This window comes from Rattus norvegicus, chromosome 2 (genome assembly GCF_036323735.1).
Source record: "Rattus norvegicus strain BN/NHsdMcwi chromosome 2, GRCr8, whole genome shotgun sequence".
Lineage (NCBI taxonomy): Eukaryota > Metazoa > Chordata > Mammalia > Rodentia > Muridae > Rattus > Rattus norvegicus.
Window position 1 is genome coordinate 195,281,555 of NC_086020.1, and position 24,848 is coordinate 195,306,402.

Sequence of the window (24,848 nt, forward strand, 5' to 3'; positions counted from 1 at the left end):
ATCACATAATCACTTTGACACTCTCAAGCAAGCTAATTTCTTCCCTTGCCTCATTTCATCCACTCGGTGAGATGAATCTTAATGAATAATGTCCTATGAATATTTAATTTTTGATCAATTTGAATTTTCTCTGGCATACCTGCTGGAGATATAAATCAGTTCCTCTTCTATTCAGCAGAGAGAATTTGGACAGCAGCCTGGGTGGATCTCTGCCCAGGGCCACAGAAACGACCAGTGGCGGCTCTGAGGTTCTCATGAGCGCATCTCACTCTGTGACCTGGACTCTCTAGATAGGGTCTGTAAGCTGCATTTTCTAATCCCAGTCTGCCAGCAGAGGCCTGAAGCCAGTGGCTGGCTATGAGAGATGTCTGCAATACCTTTCCACAGGTACCTTCTCTGGGGCTACCCTTTTCCTCTAAAGACTTAAAGAAGACATCTTCTGACCCTAAGGTTCTCCTTCCTGGGCCCTGGGACAAATGTTATCACAAAGGCAAGTATATAGAGGGACAATAGAAAGAAAAAAGCCATTCTCAGCTTCTTTTGGGGGATAGTATTTGATAGGTATGTATGTAGTGCATGACAATTTGCAAAGTGACTTCTCATGTAATTTCTTAGCATGACTTAAAATGTACCTCCTTTTCACTTCTCTTTCCTTAGGAAATGTTTCTGGAAAGAAACCTTTCTTTTTTTTTTTTCTTTTCTTTTTTTTTAGGAGCTGGGGACCGAACCCAGGGCCTTGCGCTTGCTAGGCAAGCACTCTACCACTGAGCTAAATCCCCAACCCCCGAAAGAAACCTTTCTTATTCTGTGTTTAAAGACTGGAGGTCACAGTCTGGAAAAATTGCTAAGTTCAAAGCCAGAAGAGTGGGTCCAAACTGAGCTGTCCAAAAAGGGAAAACTGAGCATTTGGGATTGAGTTCTGAAGGAAGAGAGGGAGGTGCAGTTAACAGGCAAGATGCTGGTGCTCCCCAGAGAGGGTTGATGGCGACGAGGCCATTTCTGAGAAAACGCCTTACGTGTTCCAAGGGGACAGAACGAGTGTGTTTTGGATGAATATCCACATTGTGTTCATTTGTGCTCTCCTCTCAGTAAGCAAAGGGGTGTTAGTGTTTCAGAGAGGTCAGGAAGCACCTCAAAAGGGAAACTATTGTTTATTTTAAATCTCCAAGATAACTCCTTGTTGGGCAATGGTCTTGAAAGTAGGGTGTTGTGTAGATAGAGATTTCTAAGTTCATTGATCTCGTAGTGGGAGAAGGCAGTTTCTGTATAGACCAAGATACAGGTGCTGGAGATGTCACTGGGAGAGCCCCTTCCAGGCATGCCCAAATCCCCAGATTCTCCCCAGCACCACACAGACTGGAAGAGAAGCAGAAAAGGGACAAAAGAGTCAAAGACCCTTACTCTTGCTTTCTACCACTTACAGAGTGTCATAAGTTTGAACCACAGGACTCTGCAGAAACATCCAGGTAGCTATGAAGGAACCGAAGAACGTGGGAACTGATGCTTCGAGACACATATTCTCCTTAACGTGGCTCGATGGGGAGTCGGATGAGTTCTTGTTGTCCATGGCCTAGCAAGTTTGTGCAGTTGCACTTGGAAGTCTTCTGTGCCTTGCCGAGGTATCAGCACATCCACAGAGGCCTGGGGTGACAATGTAGAGCTCACAGGTCAGGAGACTTTGTGACTGGAGCAACAGGGCTGGAATTGCAGCCTTTAGCTGTGGATGCTGCTGTGCTATCTTGAAAAGTCAGTGTTACCTGTGGGAAAGTCTAGGGACCAGGCTGGATGAATAATCCAGAATAGAATATAGAAGTCCAGAGTATAGGGCATAGAATAATCAACAGGGCTCAGAGCTTAATTCTTCCCTGCAGACATCGCCAGGTTAAGGAAGCTCCCCATTATCAGTCACCATTAAGGAAGAGTCCGAGTGATGGTGAAGGGCCCAGGATAGAATTTGGAAGTCTAAACAGTGCACACAGACAGAACCGTCGAGAAGTTGTGCATGCCCATGTTAGTGACTTCAAGGTTTTAAGTTCATGTCTTAAGCTAGGTGTGGTGACTCCTCCCTAGGATTTCAGCACTCATGAGGCTGAGACGAGAGGATTGCTTCATGTCTGAGGCTAGCCTGGGCTACATACTGAGTTGTAGACTAGCCTGGGATGCAAGAGGTTTTTTCTCAAATATAACATACAAACAATCCATTTTTCTCATAACTCAAGTTTCTCGGTGCTGATTTTGAGATGCGGATTTGTTAAAATGTTTCTGTGGTACAATATCAGGGGATCAAGGATAAAGAAAAAACAAACAAACAAAACAAAATAAAACAAAACAACAACAACAACAAAGTAAGGCAGGGCAGGAGAGAAAGGAGCCACAGCCTCCTGAGAATACTCACTGAGCTGTCCAGCCACGTGGCACTTCTTCCAGATAGGCCCTGAGAAAACATCATACTTCAATCTCTCCCCCATCTCTCCCTCTCTTTTTCTCTTTTCTTGTCTTTTAATGATCAATATTTACCCAGGGTGAGTTAACCTGACTGAACCATGTACTCACGTGGTCCCTTTAGGAAGACCAAAGGTGTTGGGGACCTCAGGTCTCTGTCATGGCTCCTGTGACAGCTCACAAGTGCTTTCAGACTCTGCTTTCCAAGAAGTGGTGTTCAGTGCCCCACACCTGAGTAGACAGGCCTCAGTGACTTCCAACAGTAAAGTGACAGCGACAGTCTGTAATTTCAGAAATTAGGTCACAGAGGACACTGCGTTCACCTTCCTTTCTATCCTTACATTGCCTGCTCTGGAAGAAGCCAGCTTCTGTGTTGTGAGGAAGTAACCAATGGTCAGGTCCACATGTCGAGGAGCAAAGTTCCCGGGAACCGCTGAGTCAGCCACCATGGAGTGGGTTGTCTTCCCATCGGGTCTCAGGTGACTTGTAATTCCTGTCAATGTTTGCACAGTTGTCTCCAGAGAGAACCCTGCATCAGAGAACCCAGCTTTGCTGCCCCCAGATTCTTGTCTTTCATATTACTTAGAAACCTGAAAGCACAGAAGACAAAGAGAGGGCCTTGGAAGTCACCAGAGAGAACAGATTGCGCACACAGCAATGAGAATTCTAGCACCAGCTCCTTTTTCAACAGAGACAGTGGAAGTCAAGGAAACTATGGATTGGCAGCTTCATACCCCGGTGTAAAAGGACGATCAAGTCAAACTCTGACTCCCCCGCCCCCAGGGTGCCGGTAAAATAAGACAACGAAAAATGTTTTAAAATATTAAACAACTGGCTACTAAGAACTACCAAAGGAATTTATTAAGATGCACACCAGGAAGGAAGAAAATATTCCCAGGAGATTTAAAATTACAAAATAAACAACGAAGAGAGCAAATGACAGGTATATAAATACTGGTTATCTAAAATGATGGTAAGCGAATTTGTTGTTAAATCAAAAATCACTTTTAAATGCTTTTATCTTGTGTGTGTGTGTGTGTGTGTGTGTGTGTGTGTGTGTGTGTGTGTGTGTGTGTGAGAATTCCATGGCACATCTGTGGAGGCCAGAGGACAACTTAATGGAGTTGTTTCTTCTCCTCTACCTGTATCTGGGTTCTGGAGATTGAACGCTGGTCGCTGGCTGTGTGGGGTAAGTGTCTCTACCTGCTGAGCTGTGTGATTGACCCTAAATTCAATGTAGTTTTCTTAACAAACAAACAACCCCGTGGGAACTCTATAGCTATTCCACTGTACCCAGTGCTGGCTCAAGCCCACAGAGCCTTCACTGGAAAGGCTCTCCACAGATGAAAATCAACCCTGGGTTAGCCGAACCAGGAAAGATGGGAGAGAGAGAGGGTCAGCACACCCTCTGATCTGAGGAGCATGCCTTCCTTGGCCCTCGGTGCTTAAGCTTCTGATTATAAACTGTGTTGACAAAATGAAGGCCTATTTAATCAGTCCGGCCTGTAGAAAGTACTCACCGAACATCTGCTGGCTTTTGAATAAACTCTGGTTGATATTTTTGTTACCTAATATGGAGAGAGAAACATCCCTGTGCCTGCGCCAGGCCTCTTTTACTGCATGAAGTGAGTTGGAGCCAGGGCAGGAGAAGGGACACATTGACCTTCCAAGGTCCCTTCCTGCTGGAAAGACAAGGGCTTCTCAGCAGGCAGTGCTGTTGAGAGCAGGCCCTGCTCAGGCTCCCTCTGAGGTGCATTGGCTTTCTTTCCTCCAAGTGATTAGCACGGAGATTGGCAGGCAGCAGTGCCAATGGATGTTTAATGTTCTGGAAACCCCCAGCCTCTTCCCTTCTTTTCCAAGGTTTTCCCTGGTGAGCCAGGAAAAGGTCTTGCAGCTTAACAGGCAGACAGGAATGGGGCCTAAGAGGGTTGCCACCGTCAGAGACAAAACTTAACACAGTGACACCAAGCCCAGGCGGGGCTGCATTTGTAATGGAGAAGTGACAGGTTAGGAGAGGGTGCTGGGACACTGCCATGACCCTGAGGTTTGATCAGCTTCTTAGCCTCCAGGTATAGGGAATGAAGTCAAATGGCCCTGCAACTGTAAGCTGGTGTCTAGCACTGTGTGTTGCTGAGCCTATCAAGCAGAGACTTGCTGTACTGGGAGAGCTGACAAGCTACTTTAACTCCCTAACTCAGTTCTCTACTGGCTGAATGATGTCTGGGAGCTTCTCTATCCCTCCGAGCCTCTGCTCTCTTTCCCTCAGTAGGAGGCACTCATAACTATCTTCCCTGCAGAGCTGAACTATATGGTATATATGTACAACTGTCTAGTACCATTACCGTGGAAGATTAAATGGTGGAGACTATGTGAGCTAGGTTTTCTGGCCTCAAGCCTGATTTTGACAACTTAAAGACATTTATTTTTTATGTATGAGTATATGTGTGTCTGTGTGAGTGTATGTCACATTTGTGTAGGGACCCAAAGAAGAGAGAAGAGGCCATTGGATCCTGTAGAATTTGAGCTATAGTCCTCTGTGAGCGCAGAGATGCAAACTTGGGTCTTCTGGAAGAGCAGCAAGTGCTCTTAACGGTTGGGCCATTTTTGTAGCCTCTTTCCCTCTCCCTTTTTGATGATACAGGGTCTTTTGTAGCCTAGGGTGACCTCCTTTGTAGACAAGGATGAGCCTGAACTTCTGGTCCTTCTGAATCCAGCTTTCAAGTGTTGAGGTTACAGGTGTGAACCACTGTACATGTTATATGGTTTTGGGAATCAGACACAGAGTGTCCTGCATGGTCTCAACCAATCATGATGTATCCCCAGCCTCCATGACTTCAGCTTTGTAGCTGTGAGTATGTGGGCAATTAAATGATTAAACTAGTCTTTCTGAATGAGTTTCCTTACACTTAAGGGGTGAGGGTAACAATGACAGTACTTAGCATCATGATGCTTAAGCTAGTGTGACTATTCATGCAATCCTTAAAATGACCCTCAGACATTGTATGTGTTATACAAACTGTTCAAATAAGTGGGGGTGCCAAATGTACCCACATCTCTTTTTCCCTTCTTCTCTTCAGTTTTGCTCCTGTGTTCTTTGATGATTTGATGCTTAGCTTCTTGACTTGTAATCGGTTCTTCTTGGGGTCACCTTCCTTATGGGGGCTCCAACTTCTAGCCTACTATGTCTTTCTCTTAGGGACTAGAGCCTGCTTGCAGAAGCCATGCCTAGGTTGATCTGGTTTAGGTGGATGTTTCTAGAACTGAACCGACTTCTTTCTGACACTAATCACTGCTGGTGACTTGTGCTGCCTCAGCCACACTCCTCGAGGGTCCATTGCTGACTCTATAGCTCAGGGCTCCCCTGGTCGTCTTCTGTTATTCTCTAGCCACGGTCCCTGCTAAGGTCCCAGGGAGACACTGAGGTTAGGACCGTGATCCGTCTTAAAAGATGAGACTTCAGACCTCATCTTGGGTGGGCCAAACGGGCCGAAGACTCAAAGTGTTAAGTCCAACATTCATTCCATCCAGAGTGTTCTACTGCCAAGTATAATTTTTTTCTCCTGTGTAACAACTTTTTCTGGAAACATTTTTATTTTGTTTTTGGCAAAAGTCTCTTGTGTGTGTGCATGTGTGTGTGTGTGTGTGTTGAGGAGGGTAGGGGTTCAAATGCTGTGGTGCTTCTGTGTCGCCCAGGGACAACTTTGTGGAGGTGGTTCTCTCCTTCCAACATTATGTGAGTTCCAGGAATTGAACTCATGTCAGGCAAGAGCCTTAGCCATCAAATTATTTCACCAGTCCTGGTATGCTTGCTTTTGCAGGCAGATTGAGATCATCTTATTGTTACGTAGCTCTGATAAGCACCAGTGGTTTGCTGAGTTCTTACTGAGAGCTGCGTGGCTGCACATATACCACCTCTAATTTTTAGAGCAGCTCTATGTTTCTTACACCATTTAAAATTTATGAAAGACACACAATATCAAGTATACTGTCTTAGTCGTTTTCTTTAGGCACTGGGTATTGAACCCATATGCTCCACATGTCCCTGGCCACATTGTAACCATTGTCCAGTGTGCAGTGCACTGATAGGAAGTACAATTATACTGTTGGGAAAACTCACCCAACTCTAGAATTCTTTGCATGTTACAGAACACCCACCTGTCTTATCTTATTTTACACAACGTAACTAAGTTTACCCTTGGGTGCACACAGCAGCCTTCCCTTCCTTTTTAAGGCTGAATCTTACTCCACTGCCTGTATTTACCATGTTGTGTTTGTACAATTGCCTGTGCGTAGACACCTAAGCTGTGTCTCTAGTTAGGTTACTCTGAACAGCACTGCTGTGGATATGGTTATACAAATCACTGAGACCTTGCTTTCTATGATAAGATAAACTTTATTACTGTTTCACAGATGTAGACCATCAGAGAAGATAGGTGATTTGCTGACGGCTGTGGTTAGTAAGTCCAAAGTCAGTGTCAGGCCACCTGCACCAACCACAAGACTGGGACTTGCCTCCCCGTGTCTTTGTCTGTTAGAGACTGCAAGACTGTCTTTCTCAGCTTCATTTGCCTTTAACACATTTGAAGAAAGACGTCATGATATCTTTAAGGCTTGTTTGTTTTTTCTTTCTTTGTTTAGGCTAAATATTCTCAACTGTTTGTTAAATTATACGATGCTGTTCTGTTCCCGGGTATCTCAATACCCCAGCCTACCTTTCCAGAGTGCATTTATTGCTTAATGTCTCTCTGATGCACTGTGTTCTCCATCACAAACTACTGTTGGGGATGTTATGAATCTGCCTTGGCAGTATACTCTCCTGGTTTAAGAGCACAAACTTGCTGATATGGAAATGGGGGACTGTAATCCCAGTACCCAGGAGGCTGAGTCATATCGAGATGTTGTTTCTAATAAACCATGAAAACAAACCAAAATAACCTACTCACTCGACTAACTACACAATGACAAACCCTAGCAAGCAAAGGACAGGCCTGTAAGTTAGGCCAAACTAGGTTCAAATGCTAGCTCTGCCCAAGCTTTTAACCATGCGATTGTAGCAGATTGCATATTCTAAAGATGGGTACCACAATATGTCGCATTCAGTATGCTCTTCTTGCAGTGTGATAATGTTCCCTTTACCATTTGGTGGAGTCTATATTCTTTCTCCTGAAGCCTAGGCAGACCTTTGAGACAAGCTAAGTGTGACTTCTGAGGGTAAGTCATAAGAATACTTGCACTTCGTTGTGTTTCCATTGTCGCTGACTTGGATCCTTTGACTTATGTTTTTTGTATGTCTGGAAAGTCCAATACTATGGTGCTGCCACATGGTGGAGAAGTAGCAAGCAAGCCAACCATTAAAGGGCAGAAGTGGCTAAGTGGGCTGGTCTTCCTTTATAACCCACACTCATAAAAGCTTATTATAAAAAACAGGACACAGTGGAGGCATGCCTATAATCCCAGCACTGAGTGACCTAAAGGAAGAGGACTGAAGGCTCAGTGCCAGCCTGGGCTATATAGTGAGTTCTAGGCTAGCCCAGAATGCGTAGTCAGGCCCTGTCTAATAGGAAAAAAAAGACAGTCGTCAAGGTAACTCTATGCATTGTAAGGAAACCAACCCCTGAGGTGCTTGAATCCAGACCTTAACTGCAAACCATTTAACTGCAAAAGCATGAATAGTCTCAGGTAAGACTCACTCAAATGAGCCTGGTCCACCTCTGAATGGAAAGAGTTGTCTTTATCTTCTGAGTTTGGGAGTGATTCAGAACGCAGCGAAGGTGATTGGATGGTTATTTTAGGCTTTATTAGAGCTCTTCGAGTTTCAGATTCCTTATCTGTAAAATAAGGCTCATGAAATCTACCTCACAGGGTTACCATGGGCTTAAAAGACAACGCACAGGGCTAGAGATGTGGCTTAGTTGCTAGAGCATCTGTCTAGCGTGCACAAAGCCCTAGGTTCAGTCTATAGCATCACATAAATCAAGCCTGGAGCTCATGTCTGCAATCCCAGCATTCAGGAAATAGAGGCAGGATGATTGGAAATTCACAGTCATCATCTGCTACCCAGTGAGTTTGAGACCAGCCTAGAACACATGAGACCCCGTCTTAAAAAACCCAAAAACTGAATCTATATCTATCTATCTATCTATCTATCTATCTATCTATCTATCTATCTATCTATCTATCTATATCACTCTACCTGTGCTTGTCATAACATAATTCTGCAATAAATATGATTAATAATGTCCTAAGCGATAAGGTAATGGACTGTAGGTTGAGATATTAAAATGAAGCAAAGACAGAAGAATGGGAGACTGAGCTGGCACTGGGAGCATCTCTAAGAATTAGAAGAGGGCCACTCTCCAAGTTCCAAATGTCCAGTGGGTTATAACAAGCCTCAGCCAGCATCCAGTTTGAGACGATCAATGCAGAGTGGGAAACCCTTTACTTCTTATCCTGCAGTGGTATGTGTGAATGACGTGTATTAAGACTGGTGTCGGGAAGGCAAAGCTTGGGGTAGACTGGAGTTGACAGCTGGGACAGTATAGGCAGGACACAGCAACCTTTGGCTGTTAAATTAAAGTTTTGGGGAACAGGCTGCTGGGCTAATCACAGCAACCTCTGAAGGGGAGAGGAGTCTGTACAAGCATTCCAGCAATTTCAGGTCACTGCTGGAAGTGACAAAGGGAGTCAGGGAGAATGTAAACTCTCATGCACTGTGGCTTTGTGTACCTACAGCAGGGGGAAATGGTTTTAGGCTTTTAAAGGACAAGCCTGCTAAAGAAATGTCTAGATAATTCAGGCAGTGGTTAACTCTTGAATCTTAAAAAGCAAAACTAACAACGCATCAAAGTGACTCAGGCATGAAATCCCAACACTGAGGCAGGAGTATTGTTAGAGGCTAGCTTGGGCTACATAGTGAGTTCTAGGTCAGTCCAGGAGGTAGTGTGAAATTCCATTTCAAAAAAACCCAAAACAGGGATGGAGAGATGGCTCAGTAGTTGAGAGCACTTGCTGCTTTTCCAGGGGACTGGAAGAGATCAGTTCCTAATAGCCACAACAGATTGTTCACAATTTCCTGTACCTTCAGCTCTAAAGGATCCAACACACTCTTCTAGCCTCCATGGGTACCCACATACATATAGTGCACACACACACACACACACATGAACACACATGCACACACACATGTACACAAATAAAAATGGATCTTAAAAAAATCCCAAACCTCAAAACCAACAAAATTCCGCACAAAACTAACCATCTTTCCCCCAAAAAACTTAGCCACAAATTGCATAACTTCTTCATATGCTCATAGTAGAAAAATAATACAGCATAACCAGAAAAAAGGGCAAAATAAAACCTCCCACATTTTTATAGGCCATATGTGTAATCTCTGTGAACTTTTTAGTATAGACACATAAACAACACAGCCTTTTGAGTTCTAAAAGACATAAGGCTTGGTCACCTTTCTATCCCTTGGTGATTTGCCATGGATGTCCTTCCAGGTTATGAAACATGCACCCGTACTTCTGAACTTTTGAGGCTGGGGATGTTTAACAGTCAGTATGCAGGAGTCCTGTGAAACAGCAGGGATGCTCGATCACACTTAGAGCATCAATTTTACGCAGTGCTAAGTTGCTTAAAATACTATCGTTATGTTCAAACAAAGCTAGATATAATACAAAGCAGAGTACAAAATATTCATGAATTGTCAGAAGATTTGAGGCATCTAAGATATGAAGTTTGCCTCCGTTTTCTGGCACCATCATTTAAAAGATGTTTGTTAGCGTGTATTAGTTGTGCATAGTAAACAGCCTTCATTGTTACTGTTTCATACACAAACGCCATGCATTTATATCATACTCCATTTCCTTCTCTTATCCTCCCCCTACGCCAGCTAATTCCCTTTCTCTTCTTAACCATTCCCCTTCCTTTTTTAATGTCTTTATTTCCCCCTCTGTTACCAAATGAGTTTCATCAGGGTTTGAGTAAAGACTCATGAGCCCCTTAAGAGTGACTACACCATTGAAGAAAATGTCTCTGCTTTCCCATTGACCACTAACTGCATATAAATCTTTGGGGAATATGAGCCCTCCTTTTGCTAACATTATTTTGAATGGCAGGTAGCTATTAGCTTCTGGGGTGCAGTTGAGTGGGCTGATGGGAGCTGGGAGAGAGAGAAGTGACGATTTAGGAGCAATATCATATTTCACAGATGTTCCTCGAGGCAGAGTCCCTTGCCCAACAGACAGGAGATACAGAGTTCTGTGGGCATCTCTAAGTCAAGGCTTGGCCTTTGAGCCTAGTGTTGGGGAAGGAGCTTAACTTCTGGGGCGACGTGGAGTCAGGGAACTGTGGCTGTTCTTTGACAGCATACTCAGCAAATCTAGAAGAACTGTGCAAAGAGGGAATTTAGTCTGTCCCAGTGCTGCCATTAGCAAACTATCACCATAGGCAGTTTACTTCATGTCCTCTGCCTAGTGTTGTCATCTATAAACTGGTGATAAAAGTAGCATTTCCCTGGGTTTCTGAGGGCACTGAATACATAAAGCACGGTACTTAAAGTAGCACTTGGGACACAGTAAGCGCTCACTATACGTGAATTATCATTACACAATCTACCATTGCGTGAGCTTCTCGTTCCATTCTCCTTTCAAACTGAGCTCGTGGCTAATTGAAACTCCCGAGTCTCTTTCCTTGGTATCGTTATCAAGCTCATATTTAGTCTCCGCACTGTTATTGGTTTTTAATTGCGTGGCTTATTAATGCCCTTTGTCTTAATTCTGATCTATCAGTTGAGTGCATGGTGGTTATCCAATAATTAAGTCCTCTGTTTTGGAGTCAGTTGGGTTTTGGGTTCTAATGCCATGTATAATTTTACTGTCTCCATTTTGCGGATGACAAGGTTCTTTGTGCCAGACGTTGGGCCAAGTGCTTTGTGTGGAGCATCTCAGTGAATCCTCAGGACAATCCGAAGCGGCAGGATGGAGTTTACGTACATACAGGTGGGAACAGCAGTTCAGAATGGCTCAGCCCATCGTGCAAGCATCTGCTTCCCTTCCAGCCTTCTGCCTTGGGTCTTTACGTTTTGCCTAATGGTTGCTGGGCCTAATCAACAGAAATACAGGACATTCAGTTAAAAGAGGATTTCAGATAAGCAATAAACAAAAGCTCAGCCAGCTACTGAAGTGGCGCAGAGTTTCTCCCACACCTCACAATCCTTACACTGAATGCTATAGTTCTGTCAGCTGTTGAAATCAGTGCTTCATAGCGCACAGCCAAGGGCAGAGACACAGGAGAAACCACTCACTGTAGAAGGAAGGTCTGTGTCTCTCACACCAATCCCAGATCAATACCCTGCGTACAGGCTCAGTCAGTGCTGTCGTTGGATTTGATGCTGTTGATGGAAACTGACGTCTATAGCTTCTTAGGTCATAAGCAAACCTCCTTGTTTCACATCTGTGAGACAGGGTCCCTTCCTTGCCTGCCTTGGCTGCAGTCTGGATGCTTCTAGGGTCGCATATACCGAATCCATTTCAGAAAACACTCCTTTTCAGGCAGAGTGTGAGAAGCTCTATAAAGCATCCCTGGAGTCATCGGCATCTGCCTGTATTTACTCTTGTTGTTGATTAAAATAGACAGCTGGAACACCAGGAACCCAGACTGTAGGCACAGGACTGCCAACAGTCTGACTGTGGGGAAAGAATCGATGGCAGCAGAAGAACCAAGAGAAACCTAGGTCTTCCCCCCAACCCCAGCCTCATAGACCCTAGACTTAGCAGAAGGGTGTCAGAACAAAGAAGGGGGGTAGCTTGTCCTTTATTTTTCCCTTTCCCAATTGTCCCCTTCTGCTTTCACATGCTCTCTTCCTGCCTCACCCCTCTCTTCCTCCATCCTTCTCTCCCTCCCTCTCTCCCTCTCCCTTCTGCCCTGTTTTGGGAGGAGAGAACCAGCTGAATGTATGGTAGCACGGAGGTGGCTGCCTGTGCCAGGGGTCTGTGGATAGCAGAGGCATTAACCAGGTTTCCCATATATGATGAGAAAATAGTGGTGGTCACCCCAATTAACTTTTTGATTCTTCACTGGATGAGAAGGGGGGAGTTGGGAAGGGTACTCATGAACCCTGCCCGTGTTATGATGGCTCCACTAGCACTGGTGACTACAAAACTCCTCAATTCCCATCTTTATGCTACCCAGCGGCAGACGGATGCAGAATAGCTTATCGACTTCTTCAGGAGCAGACACTCTTAGAGGAGTGACACTATGCTCTGCTGATCTTCACGTACTGTTCAGAATTCTGTAAAGCCTTCCATTGCACATGGTCTTGGCACTCAGGTACCTTTTCCTTCCAGCCTTCTCTGCTGCCCCATGGCCCAGTGCACCCTTCATTAATGCCTTTTGAATATGTCACACATGCTTCCACCCCTGGGTCTTCTCTCTCTCTCCCCCACCTGCATAGAGCTACATATATACACTTCGAAAAATGGAATAAGTTATGCCCCTGGCAACTTCTTGATTTTGCTTTGTTTCTATTTGATCATTACTGAATATACCCAAAATTAGAAGATAGGGTACCAATCTGGTCTGGAGGGATTTTGTATGTATGCAGAATAAGACAAGCTGTGACTTTTGAATGAACTAGGGAGAATATTCTGTTTACCACTTAATGCTTATTAGTTGGGTGTACATATGATTAGAGTCAGGCGTGTTGTGGGGAAAGACATACTTAAAAGAAAAAAGTTTGCGTAACACAAGTCTGTCAATCAAAACAGACTCACCCAAGCTATATCCCTAGCAGCCAGCTCCCCTTTCTCTTGGACCCCACAAAAGGAAACCCCAAACAGTAACCAAGACCCAAAAGTACACTTTGGGGATTTGTTACCAAAGTTTAGCTTATACTAATTACTCTCTGGCCGTATCTACTCAACATAATATACAAGGAGTCCTCAAGTCCTCAATAAATGTTTTGTTGAGCTCCCTGGTGAGGGAGAACTTTTCCCCTTACAAACAGAGCAGAATTGCATTAAATAACTGAGGAGAACCAGCTGTTTTTCTCATTTGCCTGGCTAATGTGCATGTCTTTTCTGTGCCTTTCCTAACTCCTTAAGGCCATCAGACTTACTATGCATGGAGTCTCTCTGTCTCTCTGCCTCTCTGTCTCTCTGTCTCTCTCTCTCACACACACATACACACGCACAGAGTGAGAGAGAGAGAGAGAGAGAGAGAGAGAGAGAGAGAGAGAGAGAGAGAGAGAAAACAAACATGTAAAGCAGTATCCTTCAACGGTGCAAGCAAAAAGAGAAAAAAAAGTTAGTAGACACCCCTGCAGCTGCACTGGTCTTCAATACCGATTAGTTATATTACCCTTAAGAAATGTGGGAGACCGAGGGTCCTGGAGGGGATAGGAACCACGCAGGAAGACCAACGGAGTCAACTAACCTGGTCCTTTGGGACTCAGAGACTGAACCACCAACCAAAGAGCATACACGGGCTGGACCTAGACATTCTCCCCGCTGCCCCTGCACGCGCCTATGTAGCAGACGTGCAGCTCAGTGTCCATGTGGGTCCCCCAACAACTGAAGCAGAGGCTGTCTCTACAGCTGTTGCCTGTCTGTGGACCCTGTTTCCCTAACAGGGCTGCCTTGTCTGGCCTGAGGGGGAGAGGATGCACCTACCTGCAGAGACTTGATATGCCAGGGTGGGGTGATTTTGGGGGAGGAATCCACCATCTCAGAGGAGAAGGGGAGGGGATGGGACTGTGTGAAGGGGGACTAGGAGGAGGGAGCAGTGATTAGGATATAAGGTGAATAAATAAATTAATGAGATCAATGAAAAAAAAAACCAGAAGTATGGGGTAGATGCCACAGCGTATTAGGAAGCACCCGAAGAAGATCCCTGTGCTGTCTCTTCGGATGAAGCTTGTCTTAGCAGGTGTAAAACAGACCTTCCTGCCTCAACCATTTTCACTATCTGGTGATCTTTTTACTCATTTTATTATTATTATTTTTGGCATCTATCTCAGACCAAAACAGTTTCCAGGCTCCTTGGTGTTTTATTTTATCTTATTTGTTATTTTATTTAGTTACATTTCCAATGTTGTCCTCTTTCCCAGTTTGTTCCTTGGTGCTGAATGACCCTTGGAATTTCTATAGATTGGAGTCTAGTTACACACTCCTTAATCTGGTTTTAGTTAAGAGCAATTAGGAAGCTTTCCAGGTTCCTCCATTTGTAGTCTTCATCTCCCCTAAAATGGACCTTGAGCTTAATTTTATTGCTCCCACTACATTTTGTCACGGACAAAATTCCTTCCTTTGGATTGCAACTAACAGTGTATTGTTTTTTGAAGGTATTTTTACTCTAAAGTTAAGAAAACAAACTTAAGAGCAGAGTTCTGTAACACATAGATTTCCTGGTGGGCACAGCTTGCGTTCTCCCAATTCACTCATGGGCCAATTTATACGATTTTAATGGGTTTCAGTGAGGCCCTTCATCAGGAAGATGAAGACAGTATTGACTTTGGTCTCACAGACTCCAAATATGTATATTCCCCAAAGTATTGTGCATATGAATAATTGATCAGGACAGCCCTAGGTGCACTGGCTACTGACACTGTGTTTGGTTGCCTTTGCCCACTCTTACTAGATGGCAAGACCCTGTTGCTGAAGGCATACACACCTTGGCTACAGGACATAGAGAAATTAGACAGGAACTGACATGGAAACTGTCTCCCTGTTCATTTGTTTTCATAGCGCCAGAAAATGCTATACAGGCTGCTGGGGTAGGGGGAAGCCACCAGTGGTGTTACCCAGCAGTAAATCCTGTGTGCTAAAACTGACCTGTCAGGCAAGATGTGCCCAATGCAATACAATAGAGGTATGGCGGTAATTGGGACAACCAACCACTTTCTGATTGGATTAGAGGTCTGCTCCACAGGAAAGAACTCTTTCTTGGCAATGTGAACCTGGGCAAAAGCTGATGTCCCCGGAGGTCATAGGCCTGAAGTGGGGAACCTCTAACTGTTGTTTTGGTAAATGGACGTGTTGTCAAACTACCTTCTCAGTACTTACATTCATAACCATAGATCTGTGGTGCTCTCAGCTTCTGCAGTGGGCTGAAGTTAATTCAGAGACTCAAAAAACCAAAGGGCTGAGAAAAAGTGATTCCTGAGTGCTCAGCCCGATGTGGGACAGCTACATCAACCCCCTATAAGGCTTAAGGAACACCATGAAAGAAGGAGCGGACATACTCTAAGAAGCAGAGGATGGGAAGGAACGAGTGATAGTACAGGGATACTGTAGAGGAGCTTCTGATGATTAAGGAAGGGGAGGTAGGTCTGCTCCAGAATCAGGAGATTCCTCATCCTTTAGGTTGGGGTGCTGTACTGAGGTCCTCATGGGTCATAATCTCCTCTATGGCCTTTGGAGTATAGAACCCAGGGTAAGTTCTAATCCTGCTGTTGCCTACTGAGTGAACTTCCCTAGCATCTGCTTCCCTTGACTGTGTAATGAAAACTGGCGGTGATAATTTGTGGATACTCCGATGCTGTATTGCACAAGCGATGGCTAATGCTACCACAGCCGTGGTCTTCCAGCCTCTCAGACTGGCAGCATGATCCCTGGCACTCTTTCCCGTTGATGATATTCTTCAGCGTCTTCATCTTCCCAGGGTTCCAGACGAGTCAGGGGGTAGGCATGGGCTCTTGTGGCTTTCTAGGATCATTCCCTGTCTCCTGTCAGGGACTTGCCCATTCTTTTTCATGTCTATGTCTGGGCAAATGCTCCTTTCTGGCCCACCATGTCTCCTTCATCTCCCATGCCTAGCTATTTTTGACTCACAGCTCAGGGCAGGCATGACCTGCTCTTTGTAACTTTCTCTGACTCTCTGAGAAAATCGGTTTCCTGCTCACGTGTGTTCTCAAAGCATTCTGCAGAGACCTGCTGATGTCTAATCAAGCCAAGTTCTAGCAGTTTATGTTTCTGTCATCAGACTGTGAACTCTTAGAAATAGAGGACCATGTTTTCTCCCCAGAGCTAGAAATGCAGTAGCCCATGAGCATCTTTTTTTTCCCACAGTTGAGCCCCAGGGAAGGCCTTGGTACCCCCTTCTGTAGTACAACAGTTAGAGTCAACAGGGAGGCAATGGGGCTGTAGATGTTATACAGTAATGGTTCTTTCCTGCTTTTGAATGCTTGGCAGGGAACAAAAGAGATGGAATAGACAGAACCAGTCTATGCTTAAGACTCCATAAGTTGCTCAACAGCTTGTACCTATGGAAGGAAGAAGTCCTTCATGAGAGAAGGCAAGGAAGGAAGTACAATGGAAGGCCATGTATTGACTGGTATATGGGGCACATCAACTCTTCTCAGATCCAGATTCTTGCTCTGGGGGAAGGTATTGTCTCACAGCAAGGATAGCACAGTTACTTACCACATCCTGGCCCCTGCCCTTCTCAGCACCAGCCTCCCTTGGAATTGGGTAGGCCTATGACTAATAACATCATCGTGTGGGCCTGAGATTTCCATTCCCAGATGGTCTGATATTAGGGCTCAGGCTCTAGGTGTTGACTGAGGCACACCAAAGGAGCCTTGGTCCTCTGCCTCCGTGACAGATTTTCCTTCCTGCCAGGCTCATCTCCATCTGCCTTGAACTGTGATGAAAACAGAAACACTTTCATTCTGTTAAGCTGCTGAAATTTTGGGGTCATTCTTTGTAGCATTTAGCCTACTTTTGACAGAGTTTAAACAGATAAAAATTCCTCAGTAACTTCAAAGAGCTACACTAGTGTTACCGGTTATTATTATAGCTTTTATTCTACAAAACCTTCTGAGGGCACAGCTGGGGATTTCATTCCAGGCTTTATATAGTCCTCAAATCTTTTCTAGGATGGAGAGGACCAAGGGAGACCCGTGGAGCATATGCAGTGGTCTGACTAAGCACGCCTTTGTGTAAGTGAAGGGGTGTAGGGACAGACCCACTTCCAGGAAGAGAAGTTCTGGTTGTCTGGTCCCTCATGCACAGAGGAGCAGGCCTATATCAGAACAAACACTAGGTGGCAGTATGCAGCGCAGTGGGGCACATCTGATGGGCCTGTGGCTGTCTGTATCCTCTGCTCATAGGTTGAGCGTTCTAGGGCTAAAGAAAAAGGGAATGGAATTGAACCAGTTGTCAGTAGGTCCTGGGAGACTTCGTTGATCATGTGACCCACACAGAACTCTGTTCTCTTCACACAGGGTTGCTTTCACTGTTTATTCCACTTGACACGTGTGTGTGTGTGTGTATGTGTGTGTACATGTGTCTATAAAACAGAGGTCAGTGTCATAGGCCTTCCTCCATTGATCTCCACTTTATTCCTTGTGACAGAGTCTCTCACTAAACCTGGAACTTACTCTTTTGGCTAGTTTGGCTGCCCAACAGGCTCTGGGGATCCTCCTGTCTCTGTTTCCCTAATGTTGGGATTATAGGCAGACATTACCATACCTTGCTTTTTATGTGAGCACTGGGGACCTGAATTCAGGGCCATAGGCTTTTTCAGGAAGTGTGACACTGACAGAGCTACCTCCCCAGGCCCTATTCTGCTCTTAACTGGGGTCTTCTAACCTGACCCAGAAGAGGATTGACCAAAGACACAGGAACCACTGCAGATATTGGTGTCCTAGGATATGGGCAGACAGTAGAGTGTAATATGGATGGATCAGTCTCCTGGACCGTTTCTCCAAGGATGCTAAGTCCTACAGGATGACACTCACTACTGACTCACAGAAGAAAGAGAGGGGAAGGGACTTGGCTTACCTTGGTCACCAGTTCTGGCCCAGATATTCTGCATGAAGTCTTTTTAATCTTCAAACCTCTAGGATAGGTATGATTTTTTGTCCTTAGAGATTAAGAAGCTGAGATCTAGGTAGCTAGAAGAACTTACTGCTCATTTGCTTGTGAGTATTAGAGCCACAACTCAAACTCTCTGACTTAGAAACATCATACTTTGCGGCCTTGCCATCAGATCTGAGGTATACTCCCTTTACCAGAGCTAGAAAAGGACACCCCCACTCACACCCTGGACCCCTGGCTCAGCTGGGATTCCCTGTGGCTCTGGCTCCTTCACCAGTGGGTCTATGTATGGAGAGGCATTTGATCCTCATGAGTTTGAGGCAACTCCTTTTCAGTGAGCAGAGGAATCCTCAGAACAACAGGGAGAGGCATCAGAAAAGGAAGATGAGGAAGAGGCAGGGCAAGGGTGGAGAGCAAATGTGTAACTAAAGGGGTTCCTGTAATGAAGGCAACACTGTAAGAGCTTTGCAAATGGCTTCTGGAGGCCATTAGGAAACAGAGCTGAAGCACACCGCAGCACCCTGGGATAGGAACTCTTTTCTCTGCCCTTTGACTATTGGCATCTGGAACTAGAGTGCCCAGAGGTTCTATATTCTTACTGAGAGGTTCTAGGGCTTTTGTTTCATGCACATTTCTATCCTGTGGGTGCACAGTCCCAGGTCCACACAAGCCGCTTCTCCTGCCTTCGTGTGAACACTCACCACTCTCTAAACCTGCGTCTTCCAAACTAAGACCTCAGCTAGAGCCCTTTTTACTTTACAGTTTTGGAGTTTGGATTGATCAGTGAAGGAAAGGGACTTAGTAAAGGGGAGAGGAAGAAGGGGACAAAGGAGGAAGTTATCAGCCGAGAAGTTAAAATCCGAAAGAAAGGAAATCTAGAAAGAAAGCGAGGAGGGAGACAGCCTTCCCTGGAGCCCTCAGCTGGAGTTACAAATTGTGATGAGAAGGAGGGGCAGGTTACCTCTGGGTGTGCAGGTGTCCTCCAAACACCCAGGAATCTAGGGGGCAGAGTGGCATTTTGGTATAGAGCTGGGTCCCAGTTTATTCTGGAAACTGACATTGGTTTCAGCTGTTCACAGTTGAGCTGCAGGCCTGGGGATGGGTGTTGATAGAGTGCTGACCAGTAAGCAGCAAGCCTTGAGTTCAGTCCCCAGCACACCGGCCATAAATCTCAGCATGTGTGGAAGTGGAAGTAGAGAGGAGGCCAGAAGTTCAAGATCATCACTAGTGAGGCCAGTCAAGGCTAATAGAGACCCTGTCTCAAAAACCAAACAAAACTATGGAGTGACTGATCATTTAAAGCCTTGTCCCACTCTTGAGTCTTCCCAGGGTCTCGTGAGCCACATCACGTGAGCACAGCAGCAGGTGCCTGCCTTGGAACGTGTGAGAGAAGTCATGCCCTGACTTGTGAGGCTGCACTGAATGCCCCCACACGGGTTTCTGGCAAGCCTTCTGGGGCCATCCAGCCAACTCCCCCAAGAGTCACCTGGCATGACAACGCTGTTTGCCTTTTGCCAGCTGTCATTCCATTAGCGTTTTGTGTCTAACCCAAAAGCCTTCAGCAGCAGCTAGCACCACTTCTCTGTCCCTGATTGGGAGGGGAAAATGCATTGAAAAGCAAATTGCTTTTCCAGTCACAGGTCTTTGGCTCTGGGAGGCTCCAGGCTGGGTGAGAGAACAGCTGGAGTCCTCCAGGGAGCTTCCCCACACTCGGCCCCAGTTAGTCTTCCCAGAGCCTTTCTGCAGGCCAAGCCACAGGGAGGCAATGAAGATTCAGGCCAGTGGCTTGTGGAGAGGATGCACTTTGCATATTTTTCTGAGACCTGGCGTGAAGTAGGGATGAACAGCACTAGGCCTGGAGGAAAACAGCTTGGTGACCTGAAGATGTGCCCACATTTGGCATTAAAGAGGGGGAAGATCTTCAGGCGCTCTCATCAAACCTCCTGACACAACAATTCTGCTGTCCTGGAAAATCAAGATTCTGCATGGTGTTTTGAAGCTAATTTGTCAGGACCACTTGTTTATTTGACTTTCCAAATAAATTTCCTTTTAACAGAAGGAATGCCTTTAGTTACGCTCCCAATTTTATGAGGCTCGGCTGAATCTCTTTTCACTGGCTAAATTATAACAAGACTAGTGAGGTCATAGGCAGTGGGTTAATTATAGCGAGGAGGGAGAGGCAAATCCAACCTTTTTTGATAAACACAGCTTAGCTACTTTAAGTGAACAATTTTCTACCGCAAACATTTTCACACATGTTGCCTCTGACAGCAAACTTCAGTGGTCTCTTGGTTACAAGCTGGCAGTTCTTAGAACTCTTAAACTATTCAGTATTATAGGAAAGTTCCTTGAATTTCCCCCTTTCCCACCCCCCACAATAGACTTAGATGGAAACTTGACTGTAAGCTGACAAGAAGTATGGGTTTAACCAAATTTTTGTTTCTGATATGTAAATATTTTCTAACCTTTTTCATCTGTCAATCCAAGTCCCAGGCTAACCTAAGGTTTCACATCCTCAAAATGCTTATGTCAATATCTTCTTTACTTGATGTTTTTTTCATTAGGTACCATTTAATAAAGGTTGAACAAAGGAATCTTGAATATACATATATAAATAATGTATATGGACTAGATATATGCAGAAAGCTAGGGAATGAAACAGTATTTGCTGAGAGATACTCTGTAGAACAAGGAGGGTAGACTTAGAAGCAGAGAAAGTAAAGAGGCAGCTGGTTCTCAGTCTGGTCCTTTTGTTGCATGGCAGTTTCAGGATGTTTTAAAATGAGGTGGAAATTCCATCCTGAGGATGCTAATTAAGGTTCAGCAAGTTCTGAAGGTAGGTTTCTTAAGTCTCAGGAAGGAAACAACTTGGAAGCCTCAAGAAGTCCCTGAAATTGACCAGGTACACAAGGCCCCACCCCTCGTAAGCTTAGGTTAACAGTAAGGATTGCTGAAGAGATCAGATCAGCCAAGCTGTCCAAAGGAGGCTCAGACTAACGGTGCTGACCAAAGAGGTTTACATTAGCTGAGTTGGCTAGAAGAGATACTCTCTGACCTCTCAAGCTGCCTCAAGTTACGCAGTGAACTCCAGGGTTCCAGGTCTAATGAGTTGTCACCTATGCTGGGGTGGGCTTTTGAAGATGAGTCATTTTTGCTCTCCCCTCTCCCATACTCCTGTAAATAACCCCCACAAACTCATTGGTTCATCAGGTTGGGCTTCTGTGGTCTCCTTACTTTAGTCTGTCATCAATTTCCTATCTGGGGTGAGTAGATATTTGTTCAGGTCTCTTCAGGAATAGTTTCACATAATACTTCTGTGCTCTCTGAGACCCAAGAGCAAAGGCCCTCCGTGTAAAGAAACAAAGCATAGCAGACCATCCACGGCTAACATTTTGGAATTATAAAGGGAAGTATGGTGGCTTTTTTGTCTAGTTCTAGACCAATATGTGATCTATTTGGTGGAATTATGTCTGTTATGTTACTCCCAATGAGTACAACATCTACTCTGGAGTCTGGTATACAGTGTAGGACTAGTTAATATTGAACAGTTAGATGCAATGAATCAGTAGCCCCACTGGGTGAAGGTAGAGCTCACTCTTTCCCAAGGTGTCTTCAGTATTTGTCCCAGAAAATGTTCTAGTGGCTACAATCTTTATGGACTCTCCTTTCATAACTAGGACTACATAGTAAATAGCTAGGACTCCTGCCATCTGGTGCCTTTCTGCCTCCTTTGGACTTTGGTATTAAGGTGATGGTGGAATAATTAGGAGCTGGCTGCTCACAGATTATCCTTCCTGGTCATTCTAGAGATGGAATAGCATCCATCTGGGTAACAGGCTGAGTATATGATGTACAGTATGCTGGGTTGCTCATTTCTTAGATCAGTGACTCAAAGTATTGTCTCTGCCCTTACCTGATGAACTCTTCTGATGTCCCTGGGAAAGGAGGGATGGTTCTATTTTTCACCAGGCTAAGATTTGGCACTCTTTCTGTAGAGGACTTCAGTAGCTGTCTTGATAATCAACTTGACTGGATTAAGAAAATCTTAGGGGATTAATGAAGCCCTTTGTGTTTCTCTGGGAATGAGGCTTGGCTAGTCTCCATGACTAATCCCTCAAGGACCTCAAATGAGATGGTACTTTGGGGAGGAGGTGAGAGGGGTAGTAAGGCAGCAAGTTGGAAGAAGTGTGTGACTCGCTGGGAGAGCATCTTGCTCTGGCCATTTCCTGTATGGTACCTTCCCCTGGTTTCCAGCTGCCAAGAAGTGAAGGACTTCGACTGACACATGTTCCTGCTGTCATGATGTTCTGCTCATGTGACCATGGCCCGAATCCTCTGAAACCATGAACTGAAATAATATTCCCTTTTTTGTTTCCATTAGGTATTTGGTCACAGTAGTGAAAATCTAACACACAGAGGGATGATATAGCAATGCTTTACTGTTTGTGACTCATAAAACAATAGGGTTGGTCTGCTAAAGGAACATAACAATAAAATTACTTCAAAGCCATTCTCCTATAATCACGGATCAGTGGCTGACCCAGCCATCGTTGGTGGAGCTTTCTCCTGCAGTTGGGTAGGAACTCATGAGAGACCTTGAAATACTCAGTCCTAGACGGGATGTCTTCATCAAACTCCTCTGCTCAAGACTCAGGGAATTGAGTGAGTAAGAGGGGAAAGATTGGAAGAGCCAGTGGGGATAAAGGACCCCAAGGAAACAGTGAGTGCCCTCTAAACACAGCAGGGCTGACACATATGAATTCAGAGACTGTGGCAACATGCCAGGGCCTGCACAGGTCCAAGCCAGAAGGGGTCTCTATACTGAAAGGGGAGCTGGACAACCCTCCCCCCAACTCTAACCCAGAACCTACCTCCAATTGATATGTGCTCACTAAGGAAAAACTAGTTTTCTCCAACGGAGTCACACTGGGCATACATACTAAGGGAGGCCTCATGCCCATTAGTAGATGGTCATCATAAATGAACTCAGTGGTTTTCTGAAGATGTTTTATCTCATAATGTTTAATTTTTGTTTTGGGACACTTTTTGCCTTACTTGTCTCTTGCTTTGCGCTCTCTCTCTCTCTCTCTCTCTCTCTCTCTCTCTCTCTCTCCTTATTTTGGGAGGGGCTCTGGGAAAGAGCTGAGATGTAAGAGGGAAAACCATAAACAAAATGTACTGTGTGAAAAAGCTATTTCCAATAAAAAAGATTTGTGGCCCAGGCAATTTCTGTCACAGTCATTCAAATCTGATAATACAGTGTAAACACAGACATAGATAATGGATGTATAAATGAGTGTGGTTCAATAAGGCCTTACTTTCTCGTATGTATATGTGTACTTATGTATATGCATGTATATGTGTTTATGCAGGTGTGTACGTGGTGCATGCATGTGTGTTCTTCCAGTCCACAGAGGTCAATATTGGGTGTTCCTGCCATCGTCCTCTATCTTACTAGTGTACACGGAGCCTCAGGCTCAGTTGACCGGATCAGCGAGACTAGCCAGGCAGCCAGGCCCAGGGTCTTCCTGTTGTTGCTGCCTCAGCACAGTTGGGCGCCACCGTGCCTGGCTTCTTATACAGCTACTGGGATCTACACATAGGTCCCTATGCTTGCAAGTGATTGACTCTACCATTGCCTCAGTCCTCAACAAAGCTCTACTCAGAAAAATAGGTGTTGGGCTAAAGATGGATGTGCGGTCGGTAAGGCAGAGATTCTCTTCTTGTTTCTGTTTCCTTCCTGCCTTCCTCCCTTCCTTCCTTCCTTCCTTCCTTCCTTCCTTCCTTCCTTCCTTCCTAACTCCCTCCCTTCTTTCCTTCTTTCTTTTTTTTGTCTTGAGAGGCAGTATATAATAGTAAGTTTAGTGGAAAAAAATAAACTTAAGGACTGTGTATGTGTGTGCACATGTCTCTGTTTCTCTCTCTCTCTCTCTCTCTCTCTCTCTCTCTCTGTGCGCGTGCGTGTGTAGCACATGTGGAGACAAGAGGTCAATGTTGGGTGTCTTCTCTCACCACCTTAAAGTCTGATCTTGAGACAGAGTCTCTCACTGGATCTAGAGCTTGCTGTTTGGCCAGAGAGTGCTCAGGATCCTCCTAGCTCTGCACCCCTCCCTCAGTGCTGCAGTTACAGATGTGTACATCAGGACCGTCCATTTTTTGTGAGGGCTGGAAACTGAACTTAGGTCCTCATGCTTGCACAGTGAGCACTTCACCCTCTGAGCCATCTTCCCAGCTTGGCTTAGGAAAAATTTCAGTTTATTCTTTGCCTTTGAAGGTTTAATCACTTTTGTCTATAAATAAATGGGTAGTTGACATATTAACAGGAAAACGTGACAAGTTTGTTAATGTGTAAAACTACGAAAGTTATATACAAAGCACAAGACTCAAATTAAGGCTAGACAGTTGAAGTTTATACAGTGGCAGACAAAGGGGCCAGGCATGGGATTTATTGGGAAAGGAATGGGATGCAAACTGTAGAAGATCAAAGCGAGGAGGAATACAGCATGCATCGTGTGCCATCCTGTTCTTGCTGCCCATGGTCATCCTTACTTGGGCAGATGGCTCACTCTGATCTTTTTTTCCTGC

General features: G+C 45.0%; 2 long non-coding RNA genes across 9 annotated transcripts; one reads left to right on the forward strand and one right to left on the reverse strand.

Annotated features, from left to right (window-relative positions):
* Window positions 1–16,765, reverse strand: LOC102548297 (uncharacterized). Of its 8 annotated transcripts, none has more exons than XR_010063906.1 (7): window positions 15,507–16,128; window positions 11,062–11,547; window positions 9,905–10,015; window positions 2,784–3,032; window positions 2,554–2,673; window positions 2,396–2,434; window positions 26–1,641 (listed from the first exon to the last, which is right to left on the reverse strand). It is a non-coding gene; the product is annotated as an uncharacterized LOC102548297 (long non-coding RNA). The 8 variants fall into 8 exon arrangements; XR_010063907.1 differs by having other exon boundaries at window positions 27–1,262; window positions 1,422–1,641; window positions 2,554–3,032; window positions 15,507–16,163; XR_010063909.1 differs by having other exon boundaries at window positions 1–2,434; window positions 11,439–11,547; window positions 15,507–16,157.
* Window positions 14,169–23,489, forward strand: LOC102548357 (uncharacterized). Its single transcript, XR_005501188.2, has 2 exons — window positions 14,169–16,124; window positions 17,321–23,489. It is a non-coding gene; the product is annotated as an uncharacterized LOC102548357 (long non-coding RNA).
* Window positions 23,490–24,848: the final 1,359 nt, after the last annotated feature.